This window comes from Carassius gibelio, chromosome B11 (genome assembly GCF_023724105.1).
Source record: "Carassius gibelio isolate Cgi1373 ecotype wild population from Czech Republic chromosome B11, carGib1.2-hapl.c, whole genome shotgun sequence".
NCBI classification, from domain to species: Eukaryota; Metazoa; Chordata; class Actinopteri; order Cypriniformes; family Cyprinidae; genus Carassius; species Carassius gibelio.
This window is the reverse complement of record NC_068406.1, coordinates 6358225-6380393: the sequence shown is the minus strand read 5'-3', so window position 1 is coordinate 6380393 and position 22169 is coordinate 6358225. Positions and strand designations below refer to the sequence as shown.

At 40.8% G+C, this 22169-nt stretch overlaps 1 protein-coding gene and 1 long non-coding RNA gene across 13 annotated transcripts in view; both read left to right on the top strand.

Moving 5' to 3' along the window:
• kif21b (kinesin family member 21B) overlaps positions 1-22169 on the top strand; it is a 123630-nt gene that overhangs the window by 39012 nt on the left and 62449 nt on the right. The window lies entirely within an intron of this gene.
• The window catches only part of LOC127967713 (uncharacterized), a 33955-nt gene continuing 12112 nt past the window's right edge, over positions 327-22169 (top strand). Inside the window, exons 1-5 of one of the 4 annotated variants that reach the window (XR_008155802.1) lie at positions 327-1106; positions 2770-2886; positions 7884-11024; positions 12646-14072; positions 17398-17533. This is a non-coding gene — a long non-coding RNA (uncharacterized LOC127967713). Of the gene's footprint in view, positions 1107-2769; positions 2887-7883; positions 14073-14325; positions 17534-22169 lie in introns of all 4 variants that reach the window. The other 3 variants (XR_008155801.1, XR_008155799.1, XR_008155800.1) reach the window with 3 other exon arrangements.

Genomic DNA, 22169 nt, shown 5'->3' with positions numbered 1-22169 from the left:
AGAAGTGTGCCAAATTTCATCATTTTCCCATGTTCCCTTCATAGGGCTAGCATAGTGATCGATTGTTTTTGCTCGAAAATTCTACCAAAAACAATCGCTAATATAGCTGCAAGCAGCGATACCGGGGCCAAGCCCTGAAGGGCTGTAGCCAGAGCAACGAGCGGGACGAAGCAAAACGGCCAAAACGGAACTTACATCGGATCGACGTTACCCACCCCGGATTCGATCCCACGACCTCTCGGGTTTGGGACCGGTGCCTTAGCGAAGTGCGCCACATTAGTTGACACACAGTTTGCATGGCACAGAAGAGAGGTTAAGGTGTGAGAATTAACTCTCAAAAGCCCAAATCAGCATTTTAGCCAGATTAGCATGCTACGCTAAAAAATGCTAACGTTGCTCAAAGTTAACCAGATAGCTCAGGAGACCCATTAGAGTCAATAGAAACGTGTTAGCATTTTAGCTAATTAGCATGCTAAGCTAACTAGCATAAATCAACAAGCACAGGCACGGTCAAGTTCAGAGCTGTACATGTCGGGAACGGGAGTGAATATCAAAAATCTGTTCAGTCATTTCTGTCAGGCCCGGTCTGAAGTTCATCTGATAACATTTTGAACAAAATTGAACAAGATTTCAGGGAGGAGTAGCGAAAAAACTGTATTTCATTCCATTCAATATGGCGGACAGACGCCATGTTGGAAAATGACAGTTGAGACATCATCAGATTCGGCATAACCAAAGGAATAAAATGACATAAAAATAACAAAAATCGATCAACATTTACAGTAGTTATAAGGGGTTTTGCAAGAATCGTTATATCTCTTGAACACTAGGTGGCGCTGTCTTCCAACTTCCGGGGTACCTCCGGGATATGGTGTTGATGATGCCTATCGATTTTTGTGAAGATATGTACAATAGATCAAAAGATATAGCAATTTATGACAAAATTCAAAATGGCGGACGGGTGGTCCTGGTGGTCTCGACAAAATTGACATCCACAGATCCGGAATGATCTAAAGAATCCATAGACATCAAGAAAATAATTTTCTGATGAATTGTTCAGAAGTTATAAGCAAAAAAGTGCATTTTTGGTATCTCAACACCCATAGGTGGCGCTGTTCCCAAATTTGGCGTGGACCCCCAAATCATGGTGTAGATGAAGTGTACCAAGTTTGGTATCGATTGATCAAAGTTTGGCCGAGATACAGCATCTCAACCGATTTGAGGTCAACCTCAGTAAGTTCACAGCATCATAACTTTTTTTTTCACTAGTGTTCAAAAAATTCTGTTCAGTCATTTCTGTGCGGCTCAGTCCAAAGAACATCTTAGACAAATTTCAGAAGAATTGGACCAATTTTGAAGGAGGAGTAGTGTTTAGACTGAATACTGTACTTTTCAAAATGGCCGCTACTGTAATGGGCGGAGTCTTAATGTAAGATATGGAATGGAATCTCCATGAAGAGACAAAACAGATGTAGTAAGTTTTATTTTCATAGAATAAGTGGTTCAAGAGTTATTAACGTTTGAATGTTGAATTTTTGAACTGGTGGTGGCGCTGTAGAGTTGGTCCTAGAGACCCCAAAGTTGGTCAGATCACTAATAATGGTCATCTCTACAAGTGTGCCAAATTTCATCATTTTCCCATGTTCCCTTCATAGGGCTGCCATAGACTCCCATTGGAGAAGAAGAAGAATAATAATAATAATAATAATAAAGAAAACGTACAGATACAATAGGGGCTACAGCCCTCTGGGCTTGGCCCCTAAATATAGCTGCAAGCAGCGATACCGGGGCCAAGCCCTGAAGGGCTGTAGCCAGAGCAACGAGCGGGACGAAGCAAAACGGCCAAAACGGAACTTCCATCGGACCGACGTTACCCACCCCGGATTCGATCCCACGACCTCTCGGGTTCGGAACCGGTGCCTTAGCTAAGTGCGCCACATTAGTTGACACACAGTTTGCATGGCACAGAAGAGAGGTTAAGGTGTGAGAATGAACTCTCAAAATCCCGAAGCAGCATTTTAGCCAGATTAGCATGCTACGCTAAAAAATGCTAACGTTGCTCAAAGTTAACCAGATAGCTCAGGAGACCCATTAGAGTCAATAGAAACGTGTTAGCATTTTAGCTAATTAGCATGCTAAGCTAATTAGCATAAATCAACCAGCACAGGCACGGTCAACTTCAGAGCTGTACACGTCGGGAACGGGAGTGAATATCAAAAATCTGTTCAGTCATTTCTGTCAGGCCCGGTCTGAACTTCATCTGATAAAATTTTGGACAAAATTGAACAAGATTTCAGGGAGGAGTAGCGAAAAAACTGTATTTCATTCCATTCAATATGGCGGACAGACGCCATATTGGAAAATGAAAATTGAGACATCATCAGATTCGGCATAACCAAAGGAATAAAATGACATAAAAATAACAAAAATTGATCAACATTTACAGTAGTTATAAGGGGTTTTGCAAGAATCGTTATATCTCTTGAACACTAGGTGGCGCTGTCTTCTAACTTCCGGGGTACCTCCGGCACATGGTGTTGATGATGCCTATCGATTTTTGTGAAGATATGTACAGTAGATCAAAAGATATAGCAATTTTTGACAAATTTCAAAATGGCGGACGGGTGGTCCAGGTGGTCTTGACAAAATGGACATCCACAGATTCGGAATGATCTAAAGAATCCATAGACATCAAGATTATAATTTTCTGATGAATTGTTCAGAAGTTTTAAGCAAAAAAGTGCATTTTTGGTAACTCGACACCCATAGGTGGCGCTGTTCCCAAATTTGGCGTGGACCCCCAGATCATGGTGTAGATGAAGTGTACCAAGTTTGGTATCGATTGATCAAAGTTTGGCCGAGATACAGCATCTCAACCGATTTTAGGTCAGCCTCATTAAGTTCACAATTAAATAACTTTTGAACAAAGACGAAAATCAAAATTCTGTTCAGTCATTTCTGTGCGGCTCAGTCCAAAGAACATCTGAGCCAAATTTCAGAAGAATTGGACCAATTTTGAAGGAGGAGTAGTGTTTAGACTGAATACTGTACTTTTCAAAATGGCCGTTACTGTAATGGGCGGAGTCTTAATGTAAGGTGTGGAATGGAATCTCCATGAAGAGACAAAATAGATGTACTAAATTTTATTTTAATAGAATAAGTGGTTCAAGAGTTATTAACGTTTGAATGTTGAATTTTTGAACTGGTGGTGGCGCTGTAGAGTTGGTCCTAGAGACCCCAAAGTTGGTCAGATCACTAATAATGGTCATCTCTACAAGTGTGCCAAATTTCATCATTTTCCCATGTTTCCTTCATAGGGCTGCCATAGACCCCCATTGGCCAAGAAGAAGAATAATAATAATAATAATAATAAAACATACAGATACAATAGGGGCTACAGCCCTCTGGGCTTGGCCCCTAAAAACATACAGATACAATAGGGGCTACAGCCCTCTGGGCTTGGCCCCTAATAATAAAGAAAACGTACAGATACAATAGGGGCTACAGCCCTCTGGGCTTGGCCCCTAAATATAGCTGCAAGCAGCGATACCGGGGCCAAGCCCTGAAGGGCTGTAGCCAGAGCAACGAGCGGGACGAAGCAAAACGGCCAAAACGGAACTTCCGTTGGACCGACGTTACCCACCCCGGATTCGATCCCACGACCTCTCGGGTTTGGGACGAGTGCCTTAGCTAAGTGCGCCACATTAGTTGACACACTGTTTGCATGGCACAGAAGAGAGGTTAAGGTGTGAGAATGAGGTCACTGAAGAAAGTTGCTTAGCAATTTAAGCAGCATGATATGGAAAGTTGAGTAAATTGTAATTCAGACTTCTGAGATATGTCCAGAACATGGTTTTAATAATCCCTACCGATTATAGTAGAAATCTTTCCATGGGTTGAAAAGATATAGAAACTTAGGACACAATTCTTAATGTCAGGCAGTTAGTTTAGTTAATCCTGGCAAAATTTACATCCATGGATTCGGCATGTTTCGAGGAATAGACTGACGACAAGATCATGATTTTCCAACTAATTGTTCAAAAGTTATAAGCAGAAATGTGAGTCTTTGGTATCTCACGACCCATAGGTGGCACTGTTCCCAACTTTGGGATATATTCTCAGTTCATAGTGTTGATGAACTGTAGCGAGTTTTGTGGCAATTGATCAAAGTACGGCTGAGATATAGCCTCTCATACAATTTCGATTGAACACTATTAACTTCAGGGCATCATAACTCTTTTTTTGACCAGTAAGTCGAAAAATTCTGTTCAGTCATTTCTGTGCTGCTCGGTCCAAAGATCGTCTGAGGAAATTTTGAGAAGAATTGGGCCACATTTGAAGGAGGAGTAGCGAAAAAACGGAATATTGTACTTTTCTTAATGGCCTTCACTGTAATGGCAGGAATTTTATTGTAAACTATTCAATGTGATCAGCGTGAAGAGAGGAATCAGGTGTACTAAGTTTTATCTTGATAGAAGAAGGTGTTCAAAAGTTATAAGGAAAAATGTGCATTTATGCTATCTCATGACCCATAGGTGGCGCTGTGCCCGAATTCGGCATGAACCCTCAGATCATGGTGTTGGTGAAGTGTATCAAGTTTAGTTTCGATTGATCAATGTTTGGCCGAGATACAGCCTCTTAACCGATTTTGGGTCGACCTCGTTATGTTCACAATTTAATAACTTTTGAACAAAGACGAATATCAAAAATCTGTTCAGTCATTTCTGTGCGGCTCGGTCCGAAGATCGTCTGTGGTAAATTTCAGAAAAATCAAACCACTTTTGAAGGAGGAGTAGCGTTTAAACGGAAACACTTAATTAGCTTAATAGCAATTATTGTAATGGGTGGAAACTTAATGTAAGGTATAGAATGTAATCTCCATGAAGAGAGTAATCATGTGTACTAAGTTTTATCTGTCTAGACCAAAGGGTTCAGGAGTTATTAAAGTTTCAAAACTGAATTTTTGAACTGGTGGTGGCGCTGTAGAGTTGGTCTTAGAGACCCCAAAGTTGGTCAGATCACTATTGGTGACCCTCTCTAGAAGTGTGCCAAATTTCATCATTTTCCCATGTTCCCTTCATAGGGCTAGCATAGTGATCGATTGTTTTTGCTCGAAAATTCTACCAAAAACAATCGCTAATATAGCTGCAAGCAGCGATACCGGGGCCAAGCCCTGAAGGGCTGTAGCCAGAGCAACGAGCGGGACGAAGCAAAACGGCCGAAACGGAGCGTACGTCAGGACAACCGATCAGTTCAGAAGTAGAGAAGTTTGAAATTGAACAGAACTTTAGATGAGAAAGACCAAAAACATATTTTTGATTGAAGGCAAACACACTCAGGAAATGCAAAGGCTTGAACAGAAGCAACATTAACTGCCCTTGATCCAAACCCATGAACTCAGAAACAACATTAACTGTCCTGGATTCGAACCCATGACCTCAGAAGCTCAGAACCAGCGGCTTAACATACTGCACCACTGAGTCTTTACACATCCAGTGAGCTGCAGAAGAAAGGTTAAGGTGTGAGGATGAGGTCACTAAAGAAAATTGCCTAGCATTTTAAGGTAGTTTAGTCAATCCTGGCAAAATTTACATCCATAGATTCGGCATGACCCGAGGAATAGAAAGACACCAAGATCATGATTTTCCAACTAATTGTTCAAAAGCTATGAGCAGAAATGTGAATTTTTGGTATCTCATGACCCATAGGTGGCGCTGTTTCCAACTTTGGGATATATTCTCAGTTCATAGTGTTGATGAAGTGTAGAAAGTTTTGTGGTGATTGATCAAAGTACGGCCGAGATACAGCTTCTGGAACAATTTCGATTGAACACTGTTGACTTCAGAGCATCATAACTCTTTTTTTGACCAGTAGGTCGAAAAATTCTGTCCAGTCATTTCCGTGCGGCTCGGTCCAAAGATTGTCTGAGGAAATTTTGAGAAGAATTGGGCCACATTTGAAGGAGGAGTAGCGAAAAAACGGAATACTGTACTTTTCTTAATGGCCTTCACTGTAATGGCAGGAATTTTAATGTAAACTATTCAATGTGATCAGCGTGAAGAGAGGAATCAGGTGTACTAAGTTTTATCTTGATAGAAGAAGGTGTTCAAAAGTTATAAGGAAAAATGTGCATTTATGCTATATCATGACCCATAGGTGGCGCTGTGCCCGAATTCGGCATGAACCCTCAGATCATGGTGTAGATGAAGTGTATCAAGTTTAGTTTCGATTGATCAATGTTTGGCCGAGATACAGCATCTCAACCGATTTTGGGTCGACCTCGTTATGTTCACAATTTAATAACTTTTGAACAAAGACGAATATCAAAAATCTGTTCAGTCATTTCTGTGCGGCTCGGTCCGAAGATCGTCTGTGGCAAATTTCAGAAAAATCAAACCACTTTTGAAGGAGGAGTAGCGTTTAAACAGAAACACTTAATTAGCTAAATAGCAATTACTGTAATGGGTGGAGACTTAATGTAAGGTATAGAGTGTAATCTCCATGAAGAGAGTAATCATGTGTACTAAGTCGTATCTGTATAGACCAAAGGGTTCAGGAGTTATTCAAGTTTAAAAACTGAATTTTTGAACTGGTGGTGGCGCTGTAGAGTTGGTCTTAGAGACCCCAAAGTTGGTCAGATCACTATTGGTGACCATCTCTAGAAGTGTGCCAAATTTCATCATTTTCCCATGTTCCCTTCATAGGGCTTGCATAGTGATCGATTGTTTTTGCTCGAAAATTCTACCAAAAACAATCGCTAATATAGCTGCAAGCAGCGATACCGGGGCCAAGCCCTGAAGGGCTGTAGCCAGAGCAACGAGCGGGACGAAGCAAAACGGCCAAAACAGAACTTCCATCGGATCGACATTACCCAACCCGGATTCGATCCCACGACCTCTCGGATTCGGAAACAGTGCCTTAGCTAAGTGCGCCACATTAGTTGACACACTGTTTGCATGGCACAGAAGAGAGGTTAAGGTGTGAGAATTAACTCTCAAAAGCCCGAAGTAGCATTTTAGCCAGATTAGCATGCTACGCTAAAAAATGCTAACATTGCTCAAAGTTAACCAGATAGCTCAGGAGACCCATTAGAGTCAATAGAAACGTGTTAGCATTTTAGCTAATTAGCATGCTAAGCTAATTAGCATAAATCAACCAGCACAGGCACGGTCAACTTCAGAGCTGTACACGCCGGGAACGGGAGTGAATATCAAAAATCTGTTCAGTCATTTCTGTCAGGCCCGGTCCGAAGTTCATCTGATAAAAATTTGAACAAAATTGAACAAGATTTCAGGGAGGAGTAGCGAAAAAACTGTATTTCATTCCATTAAATATGTCGGACAGACGCCATATTGGAAAATGGCAAATGAGAGATCATCAGATTCGGCATAACCCACGGAATAAAATGACATAAAAATAACAAAAATTGATCAACATTTACAGTAGTTATAAGGGGTTTTGCAAGAATCGTTATATCTCTTGAACACTAGGTGGCGCTGTCTTCCAACTTCCGGGGCATCTCCGGGACATGGTGTTGATGATGCCTATTGATTTTTGTGAAGATATGTACAGTAGATCAAAAGATATAGCAATTTATGACAAAATTCAAAATGGCGGACGGGTGGTCCTGGTGGTCTTGACAAAATTGACATCCACAGATCCGGAATGATCTAAAGAATCCATAGACATCAAGATAATAATTTTCTGACGAATTGTTCAGAAGTTATAAGCAAAAAAGTGCATTTTTGGTATCTCAACACCCATTTGTGGCGCTGTTCCCAAATTTGGCATGGACCCCCAGATCATGGTGTAGATGAAGTGTACCAAGTTTGGTATCGATTGATCAAAGTTTGGCCAAGATACAGCATCTCAACCGATTTTAGGTCAGCCTCATTAAGTTCACAATTGAATAACTTTTGAACAAAGACGAAAATCAAAATTCTGTTCAGTCATTTCTGTGCGGCTCAGTCCAAAGAACATCTGAGCCAAATTTCAGAAGAATTGGACCAATTTTGAAGGAGGAGTAGTGTTTAGACTGAATACTGTACTTTTCAAAATGGCCGCTACTGTAATGGGCGGAGTTTTAATGTAAGGTGTGGAATGGAATCTCCATGAAGAGACAAAATAGATGTACTAAGTTTTATTTTCATAGAATAAGTGGTTCAAGAGTTATTAACGTTTGAATGTTGATTTTTTGGACTGGTGGTGGCGCTATAGAGTTTGGCCTAGAGACCCAAAAGTTGGTCAGATCACTAATAATGACCAGTTCTACAAGTGTGCCAAATTTCATCATTTTCCCATGTTCCCTTCATAGGGCTGCCATAGACTCCCATTGGAGAAGAAGAAGAATAATAATAATAATAATAAATATAGCTGCAAGCAGCGATACCGGGGCCAAGCCCTGAAGGGCTGTAGCCAGAGCAACGAGCGGGACGAAGCAAAACGGCCAAAACGGAACTTCCATCGGACCGACGTTACCCACCCCGGATTCGATCCCACGACCTCTCGGGCTCGGGACCAGTGCCTTAGCTAAGTGCGCCACATTAGTTGACACACAGTTCATATGGCACAGAAGAGAGGTTAAGGTGTGAGAATGAACTCTCAAGAGCCCGAAGTAGCATTTTAGCCAGATTAGCATGCTACGCTAAAAAATGCTAACGTTGCTCAAAGTTAACCAGATAGCTCAGGAGACCCATTAGAGTCAATAGAAACATGTTAGCATTTTAGCTAATTAGCATGCTAAGCTAACTAGCATAAATCAACAAGCACAGGCACGGTCAACTTCGGAGCTGTACATGTCGGGAACGGGAGTGAATATCAAAAATCTGTTCAGTCATTTCTGTCAGGCCCGGTCTGAAGTTCATCTGATAAAATTTTGAACAAAATTGAACAAGATTTCAGGGAGGAGTAGCGAAAAAACTGTACTTCATTCCATTCAATATGGCGGACAGACGCCATGTTGGAAAATGACAGTTGAGACATCATCAGATTCGGCATAACCAAAGGAATAAAATGACATAAAAATAACAAAAATCGATCAAAATTTACAGTAGTTATAAGGGGTTTTGCAAGAATCGTTATATCTCTTGAACACTAGGTGGCGCTGTCTTCTAACTTCCGGGGTACCTCAGGCACATGTTGTTGATGATGCCTATCGATTTTTGTGAAGATATGTACAATAGATCAAAAGATATAGCAATTTATGACACAATTCAAAATGGCGGACGGGTGGTCCTGGTGGTCTCGACAAAATTGACATCCACAGATCCGGAATGATCTAAAGAATCCATAGACATCAAGAAAATAATTTTCTGATGAATTGTTCAGAAGTTATAAGCAAAAAAGTGCATTTTTGGTATCTCAACACCCATAGGTGGCGCTGTTCCCAAATTTGGCGTGGACCCCCAGATCATGGTGTAGATGAAGTGTACCAAGTTTGGTATCGATTGATCAAAGTTTGGCCGAGATACAGCATCTCAACCGATTTTAGGTCAGCCTCATTAAGTTCACAATTGAATAACTTTTGAACAAAGACGAAAATCAAAATTCTGTTCAGTCATTTCTGTGCGGCTCAGTCCAAAGAACATCTGAGCCAAATTTCAGAAGAATTGGACCAATTTTGAAGGAGGAGTAGTGTTTAGACTGAATACTGTACTTTTCAAAATGGCCGCCACTGTAATGGGCGGAGTCTTAATGTAAGATATGGAATGGAATCTCCATGAAGAGACAAAATAGATGTACTAAGTTTTATTTTCATAGAATAAGTGGTTCAAGAGTTATTAACGTTTGAATGTTGAATTTTTGGACTGGTGGTGGCGCTATAGAGTTTGGCCTAGAGACCCCAAAGTTGGTCAGATCACTAATAATGACCAGTTCTACAAGTGTGCCAAATTTCATCATTTTCCCATGTTCCCTTCATAGGGCTGCCATAGACCCAATGGGACGAAAAGAAGAAGAATAATAATAATAAATATAGCTGCAAGCAGCGATACCGGGGCCAAGCCCTGAAGGGCTGTAGCCAGAGCAACGAGCGGGACGAAGCAAAACGGCCAAAACGGAACTTCCGTTGGACCGACGTTACCCACCCCGGATTCGATCCCACGACCTCTCGGGTTTGGGACGAGTGCCTTAGCTAAGTGCGCCACATTAGTTGACACACTGTTTGCATGGCACAGAAGAGAGGTTAAGGTGTGAGAATGAGGTCACTGAAGAAAGTTGCTTAGCAATTTAAGCAGCATGATATGGAAAGTTGAGTAAATTGTAATTCAGACTTCTGAGATATGTCCAGAACATGGTTTTAATAATCCCTACCGATTATAGTAGAAATCTTTCCATGGGTTGAAAAGATATAGAAACTTAGGACACAATTCTTAATGTCAGGCAGTTAGTTTAGTTAATCCTGGCAAAATTTACATCCATGGATTCGGCATGTTTCGAGGAATAGACTGACGACAAGATCATGATTTTCCAACTAATTGTTCAAAAGTTATAAGCAGAAATGTGAGTCTTTGGTATCTCACGACCCATAGGTGGCACTGTTCCCAACTTTGGGATATATTCTCAGTTCATAGTGTTGATGAACTGTAGCGAGTTTTGTGGCAATTGATCAAAGTACGGCTGAGATATAGCCTCTCATACAATTTCGATTGAACACTATTAACTTCAGGGCATCATAACTCTTTTTTTGACCAGTAAGTCGAAAAATTCTGTTCAGTCATTTCTGTGCTGCTCGGTCCAAAGATCGTCTGAGGAAATTTTGAGAAGAATTGGGCCACATTTGAAGGAGGAGTAGCGAAAAAACGGAATATTGTACTTTTCTTAATGGCCTTCACTGTAATGGCAGGAATTTTATTGTAAACTATTCAATGTGATCAGCGTGAAGAGAGGAATCAGGTGTACTAAGTTTTATCTTGATAGAAGAAGGTGTTCAAAAGTTATAAGGAAAAATGTGCATTTATGCTATCTCATGACCCATAGGTGGCGCTGTGCCCGAATTCGGCATGAACCCTCAGATCATGGTGTTGGTGAAGTGTATCAAGTTTAGTTTCGATTGATCAATGTTTGGCCGAGATACAGCCTCTTAACCGATTTTGGGTCGACCTCGTTATGTTCACAATTTAATAACTTTTGAACAAAGACGAATATCAAAAATCTGTTCAGTCATTTCTGTGCGGCTCGGTCCGAAGATCGTCTGTGGTAAATTTCAGAAAAATCAAACCACTTTTGAAGGAGGAGTAGCGTTTAAACGGAAACACTTAATTAGCTTAATAGCAATTATTGTAATGGGTGGAAACTTAATGTAAGGTATAGAATGTAATCTCCATGAAGAGAGTAATCATGTGTACTAAGTTTTATCTGTCTAGACCAAAGGGTTCAGGAGTTATTAAAGTTTCAAAACTGAATTTTTGAACTGGTGGTGGCGCTGTAGAGTTGGTCTTAGAGACCCCAAAGTTGGTCAGATCACTATTGGTGACCCTCTCTAGAAGTGTGCCAAATTTCATCATTTTCCCATGTTCCCTTCATAGGGCTAGCATAGTGATCGATTGTTTTTGCTCGAAAATTCTACCAAAAACAATCGCTAATATAGCTGCAAGCAGCGATACCGGGGCCAAGCCCTGAAGGGCTGTAGCCAGAGCAACGAGCGGGACGAAGCAAAACGGCCGAAACGGAGCGTACGTCAGGACAACCGATCAGTTCAGAAGTAGAGAAGTTTGAAATTGAACAGAACTTTAGATGAGAAAGACCAAAAACATATTTTTGATTGAAGGCAAACACACTCAGGAAATGCAAAGGCTTGAACAGAAGCAACATTAACTGCCCTTGATCCAAACCCATGAACTCAGAAACAACATTAACTGTCCTGGATTCGAACCCATGACCTCAGAAGCTCAGAACCAGCGGCTTAACATACTGCACCACTGAGTCTTTACACATCCAGTGAGCTGCAGAAGAAAGGTTAAGGTGTGAGGATGAGGTCACTAAAGAAAATTGCCTAGCATTTTAAGGTAGTTTAGTCAATCCTGGCAAAATTTACATCCATAGATTCGGCATGACCCGAGGAATAGAAAGACACCAAGATCATGATTTTCCAACTAATTGTTCAAAAGCTATGAGCAGAAATGTGAATTTTTGGTATCTCATGACCCATAGGTGGCGCTGTTTCCAACTTTGGGATATATTCTCAGTTCATAGTGTTGATGAAGTGTAGAAAGTTTTGTGGTGATTGATCAAAGTACGGCCGAGATACAGCTTCTGGAACAATTTCGATTGAACACTGTTGACTTCAGAGCATCATAACTCTTTTTTTGACCAGTAGGTCGAAAAATTCTGTCCAGTCATTTCCGTGCGGCTCGGTCCAAAGATTGTCTGAGGAAATTTTGAGAAGAATTGGGCCACATTTGAAGGAGGAGTAGCGAAAAAACGGAATACTGTACTTTTCTTAATGGCCTTCACTGTAATGGCAGGAATTTTAATGTAAACTATTCAATGTGATCAGCGTGAAGAGAGGAATCAGGTGTACTAAGTTTTATCTTGATAGAAGAAGGTGTTCAAAAGTTATAAGGAAAAATGTGCATTTATGCTATATCATGACCCATAGGTGGCGCTGTGCCCGAATTCGGCATGAACCCTCAGATCATGGTGTAGATGAAGTGTATCAAGTTTAGTTTCGATTGATCAATGTTTGGCCGAGATACAGCATCTCAACCGATTTTGGGTCGACCTCGTTATGTTCACAATTTAATAACTTTTGAACAAAGACGAATATCAAAAATCTGTTCAGTCATTTCTGTGCGGCTCGGTCCGAAGATCGTCTGTGGCAAATTTCAGAAAAATCAAACCACTTTTGAAGGAGGAGTAGCGTTTAAACAGAAACACTTAATTAGCTAAATAGCAATTACTGTAATGGGTGGAGACTTAATGTAAGGTATAGAGTGTAATCTCCATGAAGAGAGTAATCATGTGTACTAAGTCGTATCTGTATAGACCAAAGGGTTCAGGAGTTATTCAAGTTTAAAAACTGAATTTTTGAACTGGTGGTGGCGCTGTAGAGTTGGTCTTAGAGACCCCAAAGTTGGTCAGATCACTATTGGTGACCATCTCTAGAAGTGTGCCAAATTTCATCATTTTCCCATGTTCCCTTCATAGGGCTTGCATAGTGATCGATTGTTTTTGCTCGAAAATTCTACCAAAAACAATCGCTAATATAGCTGCAAGCAGCGATACCGGGGCCAAGCCCTGAAGGGCTGTAGCCAGAGCAACGAGCGGGACGAAGCAAAACGGCCAAAACAGAACTTCCATCGGATCGACATTACCCAACCCGGATTCGATCCCACGACCTCTCGGATTCGGAAACAGTGCCTTAGCTAAGTGCGCCACATTAGTTGACACACTGTTTGCATGGCACAGAAGAGAGGTTAAGGTGTGAGAATTAACTCTCAAAAGCCCGAAGTAGCATTTTAGCCAGATTAGCATGCTACGCTAAAAAATGCTAACATTGCTCAAAGTTAACCAGATAGCTCAGGAGACCCATTAGAGTCAATAGAAACGTGTTAGCATTTTAGCTAATTAGCATGCTAAGCTAATTAGCATAAATCAACCAGCACAGGCACGGTCAACTTCAGAGCTGTACACGCCGGGAACGGGAGTGAATATCAAAAATCTGTTCAGTCATTTCTGTCAGGCCCGGTCCGAAGTTCATCTGATAAAAATTTGAACAAAATTGAACAAGATTTCAGGGAGGAGTAGCGAAAAAACTGTATTTCATTCCATTAAATATGTCGGACAGACGCCATATTGGAAAATGGCAAATGAGAGATCATCAGATTCGGCATAACCCACGGAATAAAATGACATAAAAATAACAAAAATTGATCAACATTTACAGTAGTTATAAGGGGTTTTGCAAGAATCGTTATATCTCTTGAACACTAGGTGGCGCTGTCTTCCAACTTCCGGGGCATCTCCGGGACATGGTGTTGATGATGCCTATTGATTTTTGTGAAGATATGTACAGTAGATCAAAAGATATAGCAATTTATGACAAAATTCAAAATGGCGGACGGGTGGTCCTGGTGGTCTTGACAAAATTGACATCCACAGATCCGGAATGATCTAAAGAATCCATAGACATCAAGATAATAATTTTCTGACGAATTGTTCAGAAGTTATAAGCAAAAAAGTGCATTTTTGGTATCTCAACACCCATTTGTGGCGCTGTTCCCAAATTTGGCATGGACCCCCAGATCATGGTGTAGATGAAGTGTACCAAGTTTGGTATCGATTGATCAAAGTTTGGCCAAGATACAGCATCTCAACCGATTTTAGGTCAGCCTCATTAAGTTCACAATTGAATAACTTTTGAACAAAGACGAAAATCAAAATTCTGTTCAGTCATTTCTGTGCGGCTCAGTCCAAAGAACATCTGAGCCAAATTTCAGAAGAATTGGACCAATTTTGAAGGAGGAGTAGTGTTTAGACTGAATACTGTACTTTTCAAAATGGCCGCTACTGTAATGGGCGGAGTTTTAATGTAAGGTGTGGAATGGAATCTCCATGAAGAGACAAAATAGATGTACTAAGTTTTATTTTCATAGAATAAGTGGTTCAAGAGTTATTAACGTTTGAATGTTGATTTTTTGGACTGGTGGTGGCGCTATAGAGTTTGGCCTAGAGACCCAAAAGTTGGTCAGATCACTAATAATGACCAGTTCTACAAGTGTGCCAAATTTCATCATTTTCCCATGTTCCCTTCATAGGGCTGCCATAGACTCCCATTGGAGAAGAAGAAGAATAATAATAATAATAATAAATATAGCTGCAAGCAGCGATACCGGGGCCAAGCCCTGAAGGGCTGTAGCCAGAGCAACGAGCGGGACGAAGCAAAACGGCCAAAACGGAACTTCCATCGGACCGACGTTACCCACCCCGGATTCGATCCCACGACCTCTCGGGCTCGGGACCAGTGCCTTAGCTAAGTGCGCCACATTAGTTGACACACAGTTCATATGGCACAGAAGAGAGGTTAAGGTGTGAGAATGAACTCTCAAGAGCCCGAAGTAGCATTTTAGCCAGATTAGCATGCTACGCTAAAAAATGCTAACGTTGCTCAAAGTTAACCAGATAGCTCAGGAGACCCATTAGAGTCAATAGAAACATGTTAGCATTTTAGCTAATTAGCATGCTAAGCTAACTAGCATAAATCAACAAGCACAGGCACGGTCAACTTCGGAGCTGTACATGTCGGGAACGGGAGTGAATATCAAAAATCTGTTCAGTCATTTCTGTCAGGCCCGGTCTGAAGTTCATCTGATAAAATTTTGAACAAAATTGAACAAGATTTCAGGGAGGAGTAGCGAAAAAACTGTACTTCATTCCATTCAATATGGCGGACAGACGCCATGTTGGAAAATGACAGTTGAGACATCATCAGATTCGGCATAACCAAAGGAATAAAATGACATAAAAATAACAAAAATCGATCAAAATTTACAGTAGTTATAAGGGGTTTTGCAAGAATCGTTATATCTCTTGAACACTAGGTGGCGCTGTCTTCTAACTTCCGGGGTACCTCAGGCACATGTTGTTGATGATGCCTATCGATTTTTGTGAAGATATGTACAATAGATCAAAAGATATAGCAATTTATGACACAATTCAAAATGGCGGACGGGTGGTCCTGGTGGTCTCGACAAAATTGACATCCACAGATCCGGAATGATCTAAAGAATCCATAGACATCAAGAAAATAATTTTCTGATGAATTGTTCAGAAGTTATAAGCAAAAAAGTGCATTTTTGGTATCTCAACACCCATAGGTGGCGCTGTTCCCAAATTTGGCGTGGACCCCCAGATCATGGTGTAGATGAAGTGTACCAAGTTTGGTATCGATTGATCAAAGTTTGGCCGAGATACAGCATCTCAACCGATTTTAGGTCAGCCTCATTAAGTTCACAATTGAATAACTTTTGAACAAAGACGAAAATCAAAATTCTGTTCAGTCATTTCTGTGCGGCTCAGTCCAAAGAACATCTGAGCCAAATTTCAGAAGAATTGGACCAATTTTGAAGGAGGAGTAGTGTTTAGACTGAATACTGTACTTTTCAAAATGGCCGCCACTGTAATGGGCGGAGTCTTAATGTAAGATATGGAATGGAATCTCCATGAAGAGACAAAATAGATGTACTAAGTTTTATTTTCATAGAATAAGTGGTTCAAGAGTTATTAACGTTTGAATGTTGAATTTTTGGACTGGTGGTGGCGCTATAGAGTTTGGCCTAGAGACCCCAAAGTTGGTCAGATCACTAATAATGACCAGTTCTACAAGTGTGCCAAATTTCATCATTTTCCCATGTTCCCTTCATAGGGCTGCCATAGACCCAATGGGACGAAAAGAAGAAGAATAATAATAATAATAATAATAATAAAACATACAGATACAATAGGGGCTACAGCCCTCTGGGCTTGGCCCCTAATAAAGAAAACGTACAGATACAATAGGGGCTACAGCCCTCTGGGCTTGGCCCCTAAATATAGCTGCAAGCAGCGATACCGGGGCCAAGCCCTGAAGGGCTGTAGCCAGAGCAACGAGCGGGACGAAGCAAAACGGCCAAAACGGAACTTACATCGGATCGACGTTACCCACCCCGGATTCGATCCCACGACCTCTCGGGTTTGGGACTGGTGCCTTAGCGAAGTGCGCCACATTAGTTGACACACAGTTTGCATGGCACAGAAGAGACGTTAAGGTGTGAGAATGAACTCTCAAAAGCCCGAAGCAGCATTTTAGCCAGATTAGCATGCTACGCTAAAAAATGCTAACGTTGCTCAAAGTTAACCAGATAGCTCAGGAGACCCATTAGAGTCAATAGAAACATGTTAGCATTTTAGCTAATTAGCATGCTAAGCTAATTAGCATGAATTAACAAGCACAGGCACGGTCAACTTCAGAGCTGTACATGTCAGGAACGGGAGTGAATATCAAAAATCTGTTCAGTCATTTCTGTCAGGCCCGGTCTGAAGTTCATCTGATAAAATTTTGGACAAAATTGAACAAGATTTCAGGGAGGAGTAGCGAAAAAACTGTATTTCATTCCATTCAATATGGTGGACAGACGCCATATTGGAAAATGAAAATTGAGACATCATCAGATTCAGCATAACCCACGGAATAAAATGACATAAAAATAACAAAAATCGATCAACATTTACAGTAGTTATAAGGGGTTTTGCAAGAATCGTTATATCTCTTGAACACTAGGTGGCGCTCGCTTCCAACTTCCGGGGTACCTCCGGGATATGGTGTTGATGATGCCTATCGATTTTTGTGAAGATATGTACAGTAGATCAAAAGATATAGCAATTTTTGACAAATTTCAAAATGGCGGACGGGTGGTCCAGGTGGTCTTGACAAAATTGACATCCACAGATTCGGAATGATCTAAAGAATCCATAGACATCAAGATCATAATTTTCAGATGAATTGTTCAGAAGTTATAAGCAAAAAAGTGCATTTTTGGTATCTCAACACCCATAGGTGGCGCTATTCCCAAATTTGGCATGGACCCCCAGATCATGGTGTAGACGAAGTGTACCAAGTTTGGTTACGATTGATCAAAGTTTGGCCGAGATACAGCATCTCAACCGATTTTAGGTCAGCCTCATTAAGTTCACAATTGAATAACTTTTGAACAAAGATGAAAATCAAAAATCTGTTCAGTCATTTCTGTGCGGCTCAGTCCAAAGAATATCTGAGCCAAATTTCAGAAGAATTGGACCAATTTTGAAGGAGGAGTAGTGTTTAGACTGAATACTGTACTTTTCAAAATGGCCGCTACTGTAATGGGCGGAGTCTTAATGTAAGATATGGAATGGAATCTCCATGAAGAGACAAAACAGATGTAGTAAGTTTTATTTTCATAGAATAAGTGGTTCAAGAGTTATTAACGTTTGAATGTTGAATTTTTGAACTGGTGGTGGCGCTGTAGAGTTGGTCCTAGAGACCCCAAAGTTGGTCAGATCACTAATAATGGTCATCTCTACAAGTGTGCCAAATTTCATCATTTTCCCATGTTCCCTTCATAGGGCTGCCATAGACTCCCATTGGACGAGAAGAAGAAGAAGAATAATAATAATAATAATAATAAATAAAACATACAGATACAATAGGGGCTACAGCCCTCTGGGCTTGGCCCCTAATTAAAGCTGCAAGCAGCCTTTCTGGGGCCAAGCCCTTATTGCTCTTTGGCTTTTAAGGTTTTTTCAAGCAACTTTTTCAGCCCTTTTTACAGAACAGATAGATTCAGAATTACAGATAAGGTGAAATCAGAAGGTCTGATGAGAACGAACGCAGAATGAAGTTACAAAAACACACTTATTTTTGATCCCATATTAAGAAACTTTAGTACAGCTCTTACCCATGTAATAAAGGAATTGAAATGACAACTTTATACCCAATTTTAAACTTTTCCCATACAGGTTTCGAACCCACAACCTCACAGGTTCAGTACCAACGCCTTAGCTAAGTGTGCCACATTAGTTGACACACAACTTACACGGCACAGAAGAGAAGTTAAGGTGTGAGAATGATCTCTCTCACAAGCCCGAAGTAGCATTTTAGCCAGATTAGCATGCTACGCTAAAAAATGCTAACATTGTCAAAGTTAACCAGATTGCTCAAGAGACCCATTAGAGTGAATAGAAAAGTGTTAGCATTTTAGTTCATTAGCATGCTAAGCTAACTAGCATAAATCAACAAGCACAGGCACGGTCAACTTTGGAGCTGTACATCTCTGGAACGGGAGTGAATATCAAAAATTTGTTGAGTCATTTCTGTCAGGCCCGGTCTGAAGTTCATCTGTTAAAATTTTGAACAAAATTGAACAAGATTTCAGGGAGGAGTAGCGAAAAAACTGTATTTCATTCCATTCAATATGGCGGACAGACGCCATGTTGGAAAATGACAATTGAGACATCATCAGAATCGGCATAACCAAAGGAATAAAATGACATAAAAATAACAAAAATTGATCAACATTTACAGTAGTTATAAGGGGTTTTGCAAGAATCGTTATATCTCTTGAACACTAGGTGGCGCTGTCTTCCAACTTCCGGGGTACTTCCGGCACATGGTGTTGATGATGCCTATCGATTTTTGTGAAGATTTGTACAGTAGTTCAAAAGTTATAGCAATTTTTGACAAATTTCAAAATGGCGGACGGGTGGTCCAGGTGGTCTTGACAAAATTGACATCCACAGATTCAAAATGATCTACAGAAACCATAGACATCAAGATCATAATTTTCTGATGAATTGTTCAGAAGTTATAAGCAAAAAAGTGCATTTTTGGAATCTCAACACCCATAGGTGGCGCTGTTCCCAAATTTGGCATGGACCCCCAAGTTATGGTGTAGATGAAGTGAACCAAGTTTGGTATCGATTGATCAATGTTTGGCCGAGATACAGCATCTCAACCCATTTGAGGTCAACCTCAGTAAGTTCACAGCATCATAACTTTTTTTTTCACTAGTGTTCAAAAAATTCTGTTGAGTCATTTCTGTGCGGCTCAGTCCAAAGAACATCTGAGCCAAATTTCAGAAGAATTGGACTAATTTTGAAGGAGGAGTAGTGCTTAGACTGAATACTGTACTTTTCAAAATGGCCGCTACTGTAATGGGAGGAGTCTTAATGTAAGATATGGAATGGAATCTCCATGAAGAGACAAAACAGATGTACTAAGTTTTATTTTAATAGAATTAGTGGTTCAAGAGTTATTAATGTTTGAATGTTGAATTTTTGAGCTGGTGGTGGCGCTATAGAGTTTGCCCTAGAGACCCCAAAGTTGGTCAGATCACTAATAATGGTCATCTCTACAAGTGTGCCAAATTTCATCATTTTCCCTTTTTCCCTTCATAGGGCTACCATAGACTCCCATTGGACGAGAAGAAGAAGAAGAAGAAGAATAAATATAGCTGCAAGCAGCGATACCGGGGCCAAGCCCTGAAGGGCTGTAGCCAGAGCAACGAGCGGGACGAAGCAAAACGGCCAAAACGGAACTTCCGTTGGACCGACGTTACCCACCCCGGATTCGATCCCACGACCTCTCGGGTTTGGGACGAGTGCCTTAGCTAAGTGCGCCACATTAGTTGACACACTGTTTGCATGGCACAGAAGAGAGGTTAAGGTGTGAGAATGAGGTCACTGAAGAAAGTTGCTTAGCAATTTAAGCAGCATGATATGGAAAGTTGAGTAAATTGTAATTCAGACTTCTGAGATATGTCCAGAACATGGTTTTAATAATCCCTACCGATTATAGTAGAAATCTTTCCATGGGTTGAAAAGATATAGAAACTTAGGACACAATTCTTAATGTCAGGCAGTTAGTTTAGTTAATCCTGGCAAAATTTACATCCATGGATTCGGCATGTTTCGAGGAATAGACTGACGACAAGATCATGATTTTCCAACTAATTGTTCAAAAGTTATAAGCAGAAATGTGAGTCTTTGGTATCTCACGACCCATAGGTGGCACTGTTCCCAACTTTGGGATATATTCTCAGTTCATAGTGTTGATGAACTGTAGCGAGTTTTGTGGCAATTGATCAAAGTACGGCTGAGATATAGCCTCTCATACAATTTCGATTGAACACTATTAACTTCAGGGCATCATAACTCTTTTTTTGACCAGTAAGTCGAAAAATTCTGTTCAGTCATTTCTGTGCTGCTCGGTCCAAAGATCGTCTGAGGAAATTTTGAGAAGAATTGGGCCACATTTGAAGGAGGAGTAGCGAAAAAACGGAATATTGTACTTTTCTTAATGGCCTTCACTGTAATGGCAGGAATTTTATTGTAAACTATTCAATGTGATCAGCGTGAAGAGAGGAATCAGGTGTACTAAGTTTTATCTTGATAGAAGAAGGTGTTCAAAAGTTATAAGGAAAAATGTGCATTTATGCTATCTCATGACCCATAGGTGGCGCTGTGCCCGAATTCGGCATGAACCCTCAGATCATGGTGTTGGTGAAGTGTATCAAGTTTAGTTTCGATTGATCAATGTTTGGCCGAGATACAGCCTCTTAACCGATTTTGGGTCGACCTCGTTATGTTCACAATTTAATAACTTTTGAACAAAGACGAATATCAAAAATCTGTTCAGTCATTTCTGTGCGGCTCGGTCCGAAGATCGTCTGTGGTAAATTTCAGAAAAATCAAACCACTTTTGAAGGAGGAGTAGCGTTTAAACGGAAACACTTAATTAGCTTAATAGCAATTATTGTAATGGGTGGAAACTTAATGTAAGGTATAGAATGTAATCTCCATGAAGAGAGTAATCATGTGTACTAAGTTTTATCTGTCTAGACCAAAGGGTTCAGGAGTTATTAAAGTTTCAAAACTGAATTTTTGAACTGGTGGTGGCGCTGTAGAGTTGGTCTTAGAGACCCCAAAGTTGGTCAGATCACTATTGGTGACCCTCTCTAGAAGTGTGCCAAATTTCATCATTTTCCCATGTTCCCTTCATAGGGCTAGCATAGTGATCGATTGTTTTTGCTCGAAAATTCTACCAAAAACAATCGCTAATATAGCTGCAAGCAGCGATACCGGGGCCAAGCCCTGAAGGGCTGTAGCCAGAGCAACGAGCGGGACGAAGCAAAACGGCCAAAACGGAACTTACATCGGATCGACGTTACCCACCCCGGATTCGATCCCACGACCTCTCGGGTTTGGGACCGGTGCCTTAGCGAAGTGCGCCACATTAGTTGACACACAGTTTGCATGGCACAGAAGAGAGGTTAAGGTGTGAGAATTAACTCTCAAAAGCCCAAATCAGCATTTTAGCCAGATTAGCATGCTACGCTAAAAAATGCTAACGTTGCTCAAAGTTAACCAGATAGCTCAGGAGACCCATTAGAGTCAATAGAAACGTGTTAGCATTTTAGCTAATTAGCATGCTAAGCTAACTAGCATAAATCAACAAGCACAGGCACGGTCAAGTTCAGAGCTGTACATGTCGGGAACGGGAGTGAATATCAAAAATCTGTTCAGTCATTTCTGTCAGGCCCGGTCTGAAGTTCATCTGATAACATTTTGAACAAAATTGAACAAGATTTCAGGGAGGAGTAGCGAAAAAACTGTATTTCATTCCATTCAATATGGCGGACAGACGCCATGTTGGA